The sequence below is a fragment of the Staurois parvus genome, unplaced genomic scaffold (genome assembly GCF_062004578.1).
Source record: "Staurois parvus isolate SC_StPar_1 unplaced genomic scaffold, SC_StPar_1.0 ptg000171l, whole genome shotgun sequence".
In the NCBI taxonomy this organism is placed as follows: Eukaryota; Metazoa; Chordata; class Amphibia; order Anura; family Ranidae; genus Staurois; species Staurois parvus.
Genome location: NW_028317967.1, coordinates 790,904 through 802,838, shown reverse-complemented (window position 1 = coordinate 802,838; position 11,935 = coordinate 790,904).

The following is an 11,935-nucleotide window of genomic DNA, read 5'->3' as shown; positions in this document are numbered from 1 at the left end:
AATAAAATGTGCTGCACTAGTGAACAAACAAATACAAAGCAATAAATTCAAATGAATATCATATACAGTTAGGTCCATATATATTTGGACACACAGGCACAATTTTAGATTTTTTCAGGTACTTACCAAAACATATTCAAGCTATAATTATATTATGGATAGAGGCTGAAAGTGCAAACTCTCAAGTTTAATTTGACAGTATGTACATTTAAATTGGAGCAAGGGTTTAGGAATTACAGCTCTTAAGAGTAGCCATCCCCTCTTTTTCAAGGGACCAAAAGTAATTGGACAATTGAATATAATCATAAATAAAATGTTAATTTTTAATATTTTGTTGAGAATCGTTTACTGGCAATGACTGCCTGAAGTCTGGAACCCATGGATATTACCAAAGACTGGGTTTCCTCCTTCCTGATGCTTTCCCAGGCTCTAACTGCAGCTGTCTTCAGTTGTTCTTTGTGGGTCTTTCTGCCTTTAGTTATACCTTCAGCAAGTGAAATACATGCTCAATTGGGTTGAGATCAGGTGATTGACTCGGCCATTGCAGAATATTCTTCTTCTTATCTTTCAAAAGCTCCTGGGTTGCTTTTACAGTGTGTTTTTAGATCATTTGTACTGTGAAGTGCCGTCCAATCAACTTTGCTACATTTGGCCGAGTCTGGGCTGACTGTATACCTCTAAACCAATGTTTCTCAACCTTTTTTGCCTTCAGGGAACCCTTGGTAACAGGACTGAGATCTCGGGGAACCCCTAAAAAAAAAATGTCACATATACAGCACACGGAACACTAGATCTAATCAGCGAGCTGTAGATATAACAGCAATTTAAGAAACTGTATCAAATTATAGATGAAATATTTAAAAAAAAATACCTCCTTAATGTGAAACTTGGGCTCGCTTTTTTCTGCACAGATGCTCAATTCTGGGTCGAACTTGAGATAAGCACACACGAATTTCATCTTCAACTGAAATTAAGCGATTTCGTTCCTTACTCTTGATGCTTTTTTAAACAGGAAAAAACTTACTTACACATATAGGAAGTAGAAAACTGCAGCAAAACATTTAAAGCCTTTCTGTAAATGGCAGGATACTCTTCTTTGACTGAAATCCAGAATTTGTCCAAGGATACATCATCAAACCTCATCCTGAGGGTACGATCAGACTGCAGATTACAAATTTCTTCCTGTTCTTTTAAACTCAAGTTCTTGACTCAGAGAAAAGGCTCCTCGCCCAATCATACATCTGTGTTGAAAGAGAAGGAAAATAATATTCAATTTTGCTCTGCAGTATATCCAAGTGGCTTCCAACTAGATTTGAAAATTGTTGGTATCCTTCCTCACTTCCAAGGCCAAGCAACACAGGAAACATCTCCAGATTTCCTTTAACAACATGGCTTTTCCAAAGATTCAATTTCCTTTTAAATCCAAGTATCTTGTCACTTGAAGTCAGGATAATTTCTCCAGAACCTTGCAAAGACTTGTGCAGCAGGTTTATGTGATTAAAAATGGCAGCTAAGTATGCCAGTTTCTGCAGCCATTCATCTTCAAAGCACTCAGAAAAATCTGACTTACTAATTTCTTGAAAGTACTCTTTTAGTTCTTCTTTCAGCTCAAACACTCTGTGGAGAACTCGCCTCTGCTAAGCCACCTGATTTCTGTATGTAGCAAGAGAGTTACGTGGTCCTTCTTCGTGCTTTCACAAAGTTTTTGGAACATTCTTGAGTGAACTGGTCTTTGTTTAATAAAGTTCAAAGTTTTCTTGAATTTCACCACTATTTTCAAACCGTAGAAATGCTACAAGATGGCATGGATTGGTGATATCAGTGGACTTATCAACCTGGATAGCGAAGCAGTTTTTTTTTCAGGAAATCACACAAGACCTCTTCCACATCATGTGACATGTCGTCAATACGCCGAATTATTGTACTGTCTTGAGTGTGTAACCTTTTCAATTTCTTTTACTGCAGCTGCTCCTAGCATGTGATTAGCAATAATTTTATATCCTGGGATTATTATATTCTCACCAACTGTGTGACTTTTTCTTTTCTGGGCAATATTTTCTGCCACCAAATAGCTTGCTTCCTGAGCCTTTTTACTAATGGAGACTTTTTAAAAAAAGCTGTACTTTGCTTGCTTTGAGATTCCAATAGCCATTTGAAATAATCAGCACCTTTAGATACCAAATGGCTGTGGTTTGTAGTAAAGTTTCTTTTCAGTTTTGCTGGAGCGATTGCTGTAATTGTAAGTTGTTTGTCACAGATAAGGCACAATGGAATTTGTACAATGTGGATCACCTGTCCATGAAAAAGCCATAGTTGGGTAACTTTCACTGTAAAGGAGGACTTTTTGAGGATCAAGTACTGTGCTGGTGCATGCAAAGGACTCGGAATGTTGTAATTGTTCCTCACTAGCCTTAGCAGAATTTTCTCTAGTAGAAGATGAAGGTGTACTATCCTCCTCTTGTTCCTCACTCCTCCTCCTAACAAAACACCACATTGGAGTTGTAATGTAATGTACTTGGGGTCATTCTGGACTCTAACCTCTCCTTCCAACCTCATGTCAAATCACTGACAAACACATGCAGGCTCCACCTCCGCAATATCGCCAAAATACGCACCTTCCTTACCCCAGACACCGCTAAACTACTTGTGCACTCCCTGATTATCTCACGCCTTGACTACTGCAACTCCCTCCTCACCGGCCTACCCCAGTGCAAACTCTCCCCGCTTCAGACCATCCTGAACTCAGCTGCCAGACTCATCCACCTCACCAGCCGCTCCACCTCTGCCACCCCCCTCTGCCTCTCCCTCCACTGGCTCCCTATCGCCCAACGCATCAAATTCAAACTACTCACTCTGACCTACAAAGCCATTCACAACACTGCCCCTAACTACCTCACCGACCTGATTCCCAAGTACCACCCTACCCGTACCCTTCGCTCTTCACAGGACCTCCTTCTATCTTGCTCCCTGGTCTCCTCCTCACACGCACGTCTGCAAGACTTCTCCAGGTCCTCCCCCATCCTCTGGAACTCACTACCCCAATCCATCAGACTGTCACCTTCCCTCCTCACCTTCAGGCGCTCCCTGAAAACCCACCTCTTCAGGGAAGCCTACCCCACCCTCACCTAACTGCTGCTCTCCTTCATTCCTCCTACCACTCCATCCCCCACAGCCACTTCCTCCTGTACCACTACCCCCTCCCTCCCAGATTGTAAGCTCGAAAGAGTAGGGCCCTCTTACCCCTCGTGTGCTGTTCGTAGCTGCTGTAATGTTTCATGTATTGTCCCCCCCTCTATTGTACAGCGCTGAGCAAACCCTTTGGCGCTATATAAACTCAATGTAATAATAATAATGTAATTGGACCTTGAGCCATTTTGTTTTTAACACAACTAATAAAAAAACACAATGGTATACTTCTGTAAGTCAACCTCACTAAAATCAACAACTGTGCATTAAATAGCAAAAGCTTTTCTGCAATGCAATTATTGCACATATCTGGTTCTCAGTGCTAAACCTATACTGTAGTGCAAAAATGTCAACAACTTTTTTTCTATGTGCATAGATACAGTACAAGGTTATTAGGGCACCATACAATGCGTGTCCTGTTCACAGCACAACTCTGGTATCGTGTATGGCACATTTTTTTCTGCACAGAAATCTGCAACACATATGCAGGTTGCTGATTAAAAAAGGAGGGAAAATCACAAGACAGCAGTGTTATAGTGTGAACAGGGCACATAGAAAACAAGAGTTGATTTACTAAAACTGGAGAAAGCTAAATTTGGTGCAGCTCAGCACTAAGACCAATCGGCTTCCAAGTTTTTTGTCAAAACCTAATTGAACAAGCTGAAGTTAGAAGCTGATTGGCTATCATACACAGCTGCACCAGATTTTGCACTCTCCAGTTTTACTAAATCAACCTCAAAGTGTCATTGCATTGAGCAATCCCCCCCACCATGTAGCATAGTACTTACAAAAGTTCTTGCTGTTCCGTCAACTGTGTGCACTCCTGGTTTGGAAGTACTGCTTCCTGTAGGTAGGTTTCAGCCAAGTCCTTTAGTTGCAGTGTCGTCCCCTGCTTTGTAACACAGTCAGCCCTGCTGAAAGTAAAAAATTGGTCATGTTAGTAATGGCACAGGGAGTCACCAGGGCAGAGTACAGGGGGTCAATACGGTGCAGAAGAGGTTTTCCGTCAGCATAGTAGTACTTACAAGAGTTCTTGCTGTTCCGTCAACTTTATACACTCCTGGTTTGGAACTACTGCTTCCCATAGGTAGGTTTTAGCCAAGTCCTGAAGCTGCACTGTTGTCCCCTGCTTTGTAACACAGTCAGGCTTGCTGAGGAGTAACAAATTGGGCATGTTAGTAAAGGCACAGGGAGTCAGTGCAGTGCAAAAGAGGTTTTCTGTCAGCATAGTAGTACTTACAAGAGTTCTTGCTGTTCCGTCAACTGTGTGCACTCCTGGTTTGAAAGTACTGCTTCCTGTAGGTAGGTTTTAGCCAAGTCCTGAAGCTTCAGTCTCATCCCCTGCTTTGTAACACAGTCAGCCCTGCTGAAAATAAAAGATTGGTCATGTTCGAAAGAGAGATGGCACAGTACAGTGGGGAGGTCACCAGGGCACTGTACAATGTGGAGTGGTGAGAAGGGGGTATTGTTGAGGGTGGAGAGGTGGGGGTATTGTTGAGGGTGAAGAGGACGGGGGTATTGATGAGGGTGGAGTGAGGCAGAAAGGGGGGTAATTGAGGGTGGAGAGGGGAGTTACTGGCCCGCACTACATCACTGAGCAGCCTCCCCCCTTCAAGAAGTTCTTCAGCAGCTGAAGGAAAGGAAAGCCCATGCTATCAGTGCAGGGCTCCAACGGCTCTCTGCCCCTCCTGCACTCTGCATAACTGCAGCTATAGTACTCGGGCTGTGCTGTGGCAGTGCACAGTGCAGGGGGAGGCAAACAGCTGCTGGCTGTACAATAGGTCAGGTTGGAGCTAACCTTCCAACTGAGCCATGTGTTCCTGCTCGGTCAGCGTTGTCATATACAAGCCACCTCTTTCTTCAGCTCCCACTCCTGCTCTCTGCACTCCTTCCTGCTCCGCTCCCTGACTTTATAGGAGCCGGAACTATAGAGGAATCACTGGGTATTCATGCGCTCTGACAATACTGACTGTCAGCGCATCCACCATAATGTAGATTTGACGCGGAACCCCTGGGGACTTCTCGCAGAACCCAGGTTGAGAAAGACTGCTCTAAACTGCAGAATTCATCTGGCTGCTTCTGTCACATCATCAATAAACACTAATGACCTAGTGCCACTGGAAGCCATGCATGCCCATGCCATCCCCCTACCTCCACCATGTTTTACAGATGACGTTGTGTGCTTTGGATCATGAGCTGTTCCAAGCCTTCTCCACACTTTTTTCTTCCTGTCATTCTGGTACAGATTCATTTTAGCTTCATCCGTCCAAAGAATGCTTTTCCAGAACTGGTCTGGATTTTTTAGATGCTTTTTGGCAAAGTCTAATCTGGCTTTTCAATTCTTCAGGCTTATGAATGGTTTTCACCTTGTGGTGAACCCTCAGTATTTACTCTCATGAAGTCTTCTCTTGATTGTAGACTTTGACAATGATACGCTCACCTCCTGGAGAGTGTCCTTTACTTGTCTAGATGTTGTGAATGGGTTTTTCTTTACTATAAAGAGGGTCCTGTGATCATCCATCACTGTTGTCTTCCATGGATGTCCATGCCTTTTTATGTTGCTGAGCTCGCCAGTGTGTTCTTCTTTCCTCAGAATGTACCAAACTGTTGATTTGGCCACTCCTAATGTTGCTGCTATCTCTCTGATGGATTTGTTTTGTTTTTGAAGCCTTACAATGGCCTGGCACTTGCATGGACAGCTCCTTTGAACATATGATGTAGGTTCACAGGAATAGATTCCAAATGCAAATACCACACTTAGAATCGACTCCAGACCTTTTACCTGCTTAATTGATGAAGAAATAACAAAGGAGTAGCCCACACCTGGCCATGAAACAGCTTTTGATTCAACTGTCCAATTACTTTTGGTCTCTTGAAAAAGGGGGGGGGGGGGTGGCTATTCTTAAGAGCTGTAATTCCTAAACCCTAAGCCCATATCCATTATATAACTATAACTTGAATATGTTTTGGTAAATATCTGAAAAAACTAAAATTCTGCCTGTGTCCAAATATATATGGACCTAACTGTAAACAATAAAATCAGTGAATAACAAATAATACTCAAAGTTAACAAGTCCTTAAATATAATATGAAATAAATGTAAGTGCAAAAATGTGTGAAAATTGTATTCCCAATATGGATTTATATAACAGTCTCTTTTAAGATGTTCATTCCAAAAGGTATCTTTCTATCTTCAATGATCACCAGTGTCACCCCCACCTCTGTGCACACAAGATGGGTGCTTACCAGATGTACTGACCCCTTAACCAGAGAGGTCAGCCAGTGCTTTATTAATATACCAAAATGGAGATATGACACAGCAAGCCAGACATCAGCATCTCAGACCGCTCCTCAGATGGCCATGGATATAGGTGTACATACAATCATAAGGAAATAAAGCATATGCCTCTCAAAGTGTAGATGTTAAAACCACCTTACACTTACAAGCAAATATAAAACATAGGCATTGTAACAGGGGTGGACTGACAACTCATGGGGCCCCTGGGCAATAGGGCATCATGTGTCCCGTGTCCTTGCCCACACTCAAAGCACACCCAAAAAAGCCTATAAAAAGGTACCAGGGGCATTTCATGGGGCCCCCTACTGACCCCGGGCCCTCGGGAAGTGCCCGAGTGCTCGAATGGTCAGTCCGCCCCTGCATTGTCACATCTTCTGGTAAATTGGGAAGCAATGACATCACAGGGAAGGTGTGTTATTTCCTTATGATTGTATGTACACCTATATCCATGGCCATCTGAGATCTGAGGAGCGGTCTGAGATGCTGATGTCTGGCTTAATGTGTGATATCTCCACTTTGGTATATTATTAAAGCGCTGGCTGACCTCTCTGGTGAAGGGGTCAGTACATCTGGTTAGCATCCATCTTGTGTACACAGAGGTGTGGGTGATACTGGTGATCATTAAAGATAAAAAGATACCTTTGAAAGGAAGCCACATTCAAGGACCAATGAGAACTATTACCCAGTGTAATGGAGTAAACAAATGATAAAATATATATAAACAAAGAGGCCTTCAGAAAATGTTGGTATTAAAAAAAAAAATAGAACTCCATTACAAATATTAAAACCAACCTTACACTGTCCGTACTCTGAAACTTGGCCGGTCCAGAAGGGAAACTGATGGGAGCAGAATTTTAGTTCTACATATTCTTTTACATTTACCTGCTCTAGTTGTGCCACAAGAATTCACTTAATTATTAATTTTTCTGCTTGGGCAAAACAAGTTTAATTTTCCTGGCAAGAGCACAATAGCATCTTATGTTAACAGACAGCTGTTTTGCTTCTGCCTCAGGAAATGTTCTTTAACTAAAATTACAAAACAAACACTTTTTTTCAGTTGCGTGTTGATTATGCCCTGCCAAGTTCTATTTAAAAGGGGAATGGTAGGACATGTGACAGACATAAAAGTATAAATTAATCAATACAAGACTGTAAAGCTGTCAATAGAAAATGTCTATGCAAACACAATTATTACCTTGTAAAAGTGGTAGTGGCATTGTCACTGTGCTGAGCATAGACTGTGCAGAGAGCAGAGCTGTGGGAGGGGTCCAGCAGGCCCCACCTACGACAGGTTGCCTATAGAAAACTACAGAAGGGGGTGGAGACAAGACCAGTCACCCTGCACAAAGAGAGGAAGCAGCAGTGAGCGGTCTTTATTACAAGAAACTCCTGCACAAGGCAACATTTCACACTGGATTACTGCACAGATCTGGAAGAAATATATACAGTACACCAAGACTCAAACAGCAATACAACCTTGTATTTACACAACATTTGCTTATTTTGGAGTTCAGCTTTAACGTTTTGGATGAATTGGAGAAATGTTAGAACATATGTCATGTTTTACAGCTGTCCAGCGTTGCATCACTTTCTGTTATGGGGCAACTTTTTACTAGACAGGAAGTAAGGGAAAACAGTCAACAATAAAGAACAGTAGTGGTGCACCAAAATGAAAATTCTGGTGCCACCCTTAACCCCAATAGTCCCCTATGTGATAGCATATGAGTGAAAGGTCCTCTTTGTAGGGGGGAAGGGGGCAGTGTGTGCAAGGAGGGGACAGGAGAGGAGCAGTCTATACACTGAGGAGCAGTGTATACAGAGAGGCTCCCTCACTGGCTGTCACTATATGTCAGTACCGGTTTTTAAATGCAATTGCCAGCTTTTTTTTTTCTTCACTATAGCTCACAGAATTAGCTGTCACTTTGTTTCTTTTATCTGGGGAAAAAAACTAAAAGGAAACTTTGTTTCTTTAAACTCTGGGAAAGAAACTAAACGGAAACTTTGTTTCTTTTAACTCAGGGAAATAAACTAAAAGGAAACTTTGTTTCTTTTAGCTAGGGGAAAATGACAGCTAGTTCTGTGCGCTACAGTGAAGAAAAAAAAAGCCTGTAATTACATTTAAAAACCGGCACTGACATATAGTGACAGCCAGTCACTGCTCCTCTCCTGCCTTTCTCTGACCCCCCCCCCCCCCCACACACACACATCTGCAGTATACAAAGTCCCCTGTATCGGCACCTGTAGCGGCAAAATTTTTCCTATCGGCAGAATGCAGATAGGGCTATTTTTGCCAATATGTTTCGGTGGCCGAAATTTCAGTGCATCCCTAAAAAGCAGACAGAGGTTCTAGCATTCCCCTACTTAAAGTGGTTGTAAAGGCTGAAGGTTTTTTAACGTCATGCTTTCTGTGCATGAAGGTAGAAAAAACTGTGTGCTGATTCTCTCATAGCCCTCCCTAATACTCACCTGAGCCGCCTCTCAATCCAGCGATGTGCACAAGAGCTTTGGCAGTGCTGGGACTCCCTCTCCTCATTGGCTGAGACAACAATGGGAGTCATTGGTTCCCAGTGCTGTCAATCACAACCAGTGGGCCAATGAGAGAGCAGGGGCGGGGCCAAGCCACAGCCCTATGAGTCTTATGGACTCTTATAAAGCCAGGCTCAAGAGCAAGCACACACCAGTGCCCCAATAACAGGTGGCTTTCTATTGGGGGCACTGGTCAAGGGGGAAAAGAAGAGGATCAGGGCTGCTCTGTAAAAACAAACCAAAAAAAAACACTGCAGAGAGCGGATAAGTATGACTTTTTTTTAAGCTGAACCTTTAATCCCACCTTTACTTAAAATGCATTTTTACTTCTGTGTTTCTGTTAGAGAGGTTTACCTAGAAACATTCTTTTTATCAAACAGGAAGTGAAGGAATCTCTGAAGCCTCTAACAAGAGTAAAAACTTTACAAGTTCTAAACCTTCTGCACTCTTTCCAAAAATGAAGTCTTAAAAGGATAACTAAACTAAAAGGATAGCATTCTGGTTTGTAGGTTTACAGTCTAGAGGCAACATCAGGAGACGAGAACAACCCTGAGGTCCTTGTGATCTGGGGAGTTTGCATTGAATAAGTGTTGCCCTTGCCACCTTCTAGGTTACAGGAGAAATACAAACAGACTGAGAAAAGGAAAACCAAGGGAGGAGGGATTCTTGGACCATGAAATCCAACACATCTTGGGAAGCAAAACTCAAAATCAAAAACCGATGCTTGTTTGAGAGTTGGTGAGGGCCTGACAACCCTGTATGGGGGAAAAAGAAGTTTGTAGAAACCAGAGCATGGTAAAAACTGGACAGGAAAATGTGATAACATCAACAAGACCATGATCTGTAATTCAAGCTATGTAATATGCTTGGTCTGAGATGGTTGGGAGGTGAGGTCCACAGGTGGTAAACAGACAATATGTAGACAAGCCGATCACTCAGTAGCTGAGTTGCTAGTGATGCCAAAAACAAGCCAAGAATTGGCAGGCAGACCAGAGGCATCTATGGCTGCAGAGTGGAGAGAGTCAACTGTCAAAAAACTTGTGTGCTGCTGAAAATGCTGCAAAACCGATGTTTGGTCTGTTGTGGTGCGTTAGGTTGGGTTGCCTTAACACAACGCAGGTTAATGGCCCACCACAGAAAGCTGAGCTGGTGTGAGAAGGCCCTATAGCCCAGTTTAGATTGGTGTGTTGTGGTGATGTGGGTTTTGCTGCTCTGCGGTACCATTTATATCAGACTGCACCCCCCTACAGTAGCCAGCAAGGCTCTGCATTGCACCAATAGAAGCAGGCTGCTTTAACGCAGCACATCTCAATGTAAGGATTGGCATGGCATCAACACATACGCATTAGGACAATGGATAATCTGAAGCTGGGCATACATGATCTTTAGGGCCCATTCACCCTTCAGCGTTTTGTTGTGTTAAGCACCATTCATTATTAATTGGATGACAACGCACTATGAACGATGAAAAGATATACATGACCCTTGTTTTAAAAATGCAGCACACCACAACGCATGGCATACTGCACCATGTGCCCTGAAAAATAATGCATGTTCAAGCAGTTGTAAAGCCCAGAGCCTGCTAACATCACTCAGACATTTAACAGCAGAGTGTTATAAATCAACCTGTAAAACAAAAATCCTAAAATTGCTATCTGTATACCTTTTCTGCAACTTGTATCCATAGATCACATGATCTCAATTCTTCTGCACACCTCACATGGAGCTGCTGGTGGGCTTGACTATATGTCCTGTACAAGCTGCTGCGGTTTGACAGCGAGGCTGAGGATGGTTGTGGCGAACTACTGAGGCAACCAAGGAGTTAAAGCAGGGGGCAAGGAGGTGCTACCAGGACTGCTCACACCTGACAAATGCTCTCTGAAGAGCCATCCAAGTACAGATCCCTCTTCAGGCTGCATTCACACTTTCTAGTAGTGGGAACAAGTGTTCCCGCTTGCAGTTTTGGTTGAGTGATTTGCAAGCCACGTGTCGCACATACGGCTGTCCATTCACTTCATAGGCTGCCCTATAAATGTTTGTCGCCTGAAAAGTATTCCATGCTCCTTTTCCGGTGACAAGCTTTACGCACTTTTTAAACGTGCAGTTTGCTGCGATTGCTGCTTGATCCTGTCACCCTACAACTGCGGCAAAATCGCATTGCATTTGGGGTTCCATTAAAGGATAATGGCACCCACACGGCGTCATGCAGTGATCTCATCTCTCATAACTCATCTCTTCAGGGAAACCTACCCTGGCTAACTAATGGAATCCCTCTGGAATCCTCTGGAACTCCCTACCTCAAGCTATCGGGCTATCACCTACTCTGCTCACTTTTAGGCGCACGCTGAAAACTCATCTCTTCATGGAAGCCTACCCTGACCCCGGCTAACTAATGGAATCCCCTACTCCCCCAACCACTCCATCCCCCACAGCTAATTACCTCTTGTACCACTATCCCCTCCCTCTTAGATTGTAAGCTCCAAGGATCAGGGCCCTCCTACCCCTCTTGTATTGAACTGTCTTGTTACTGTATTGTCTCCCGTTATATTGTAAAGTGCTGAGCAAACTGTCGGTGCTATATAAATCCTGTATAATAATAATAATGCAGTGATTGCCAAATTGTGACAATTCTGCCCATGATTCCAAATCACAATGTGTGAATGAGTGTACATATCTGTGTGTACAGGGCCATTGAAAGCAATAGGCTTTATCCAGATCAATAAAAATTACTGAACCCCTAAAAATGTGGCCTTCTGGGCACGTAATGAGCAAGCGCCCTACAGAGTTTGGGAACCTGCATAGAAAGCCCACAACTATCATTACCATTCTGTATTCAAATAGATTTCCTTTGAGGTGCCCAGTACAGAGGCCCTTTAATAGTTTTGCTATGGGGCCCCAGCACACCTGGTTTACAGCCACTTACGA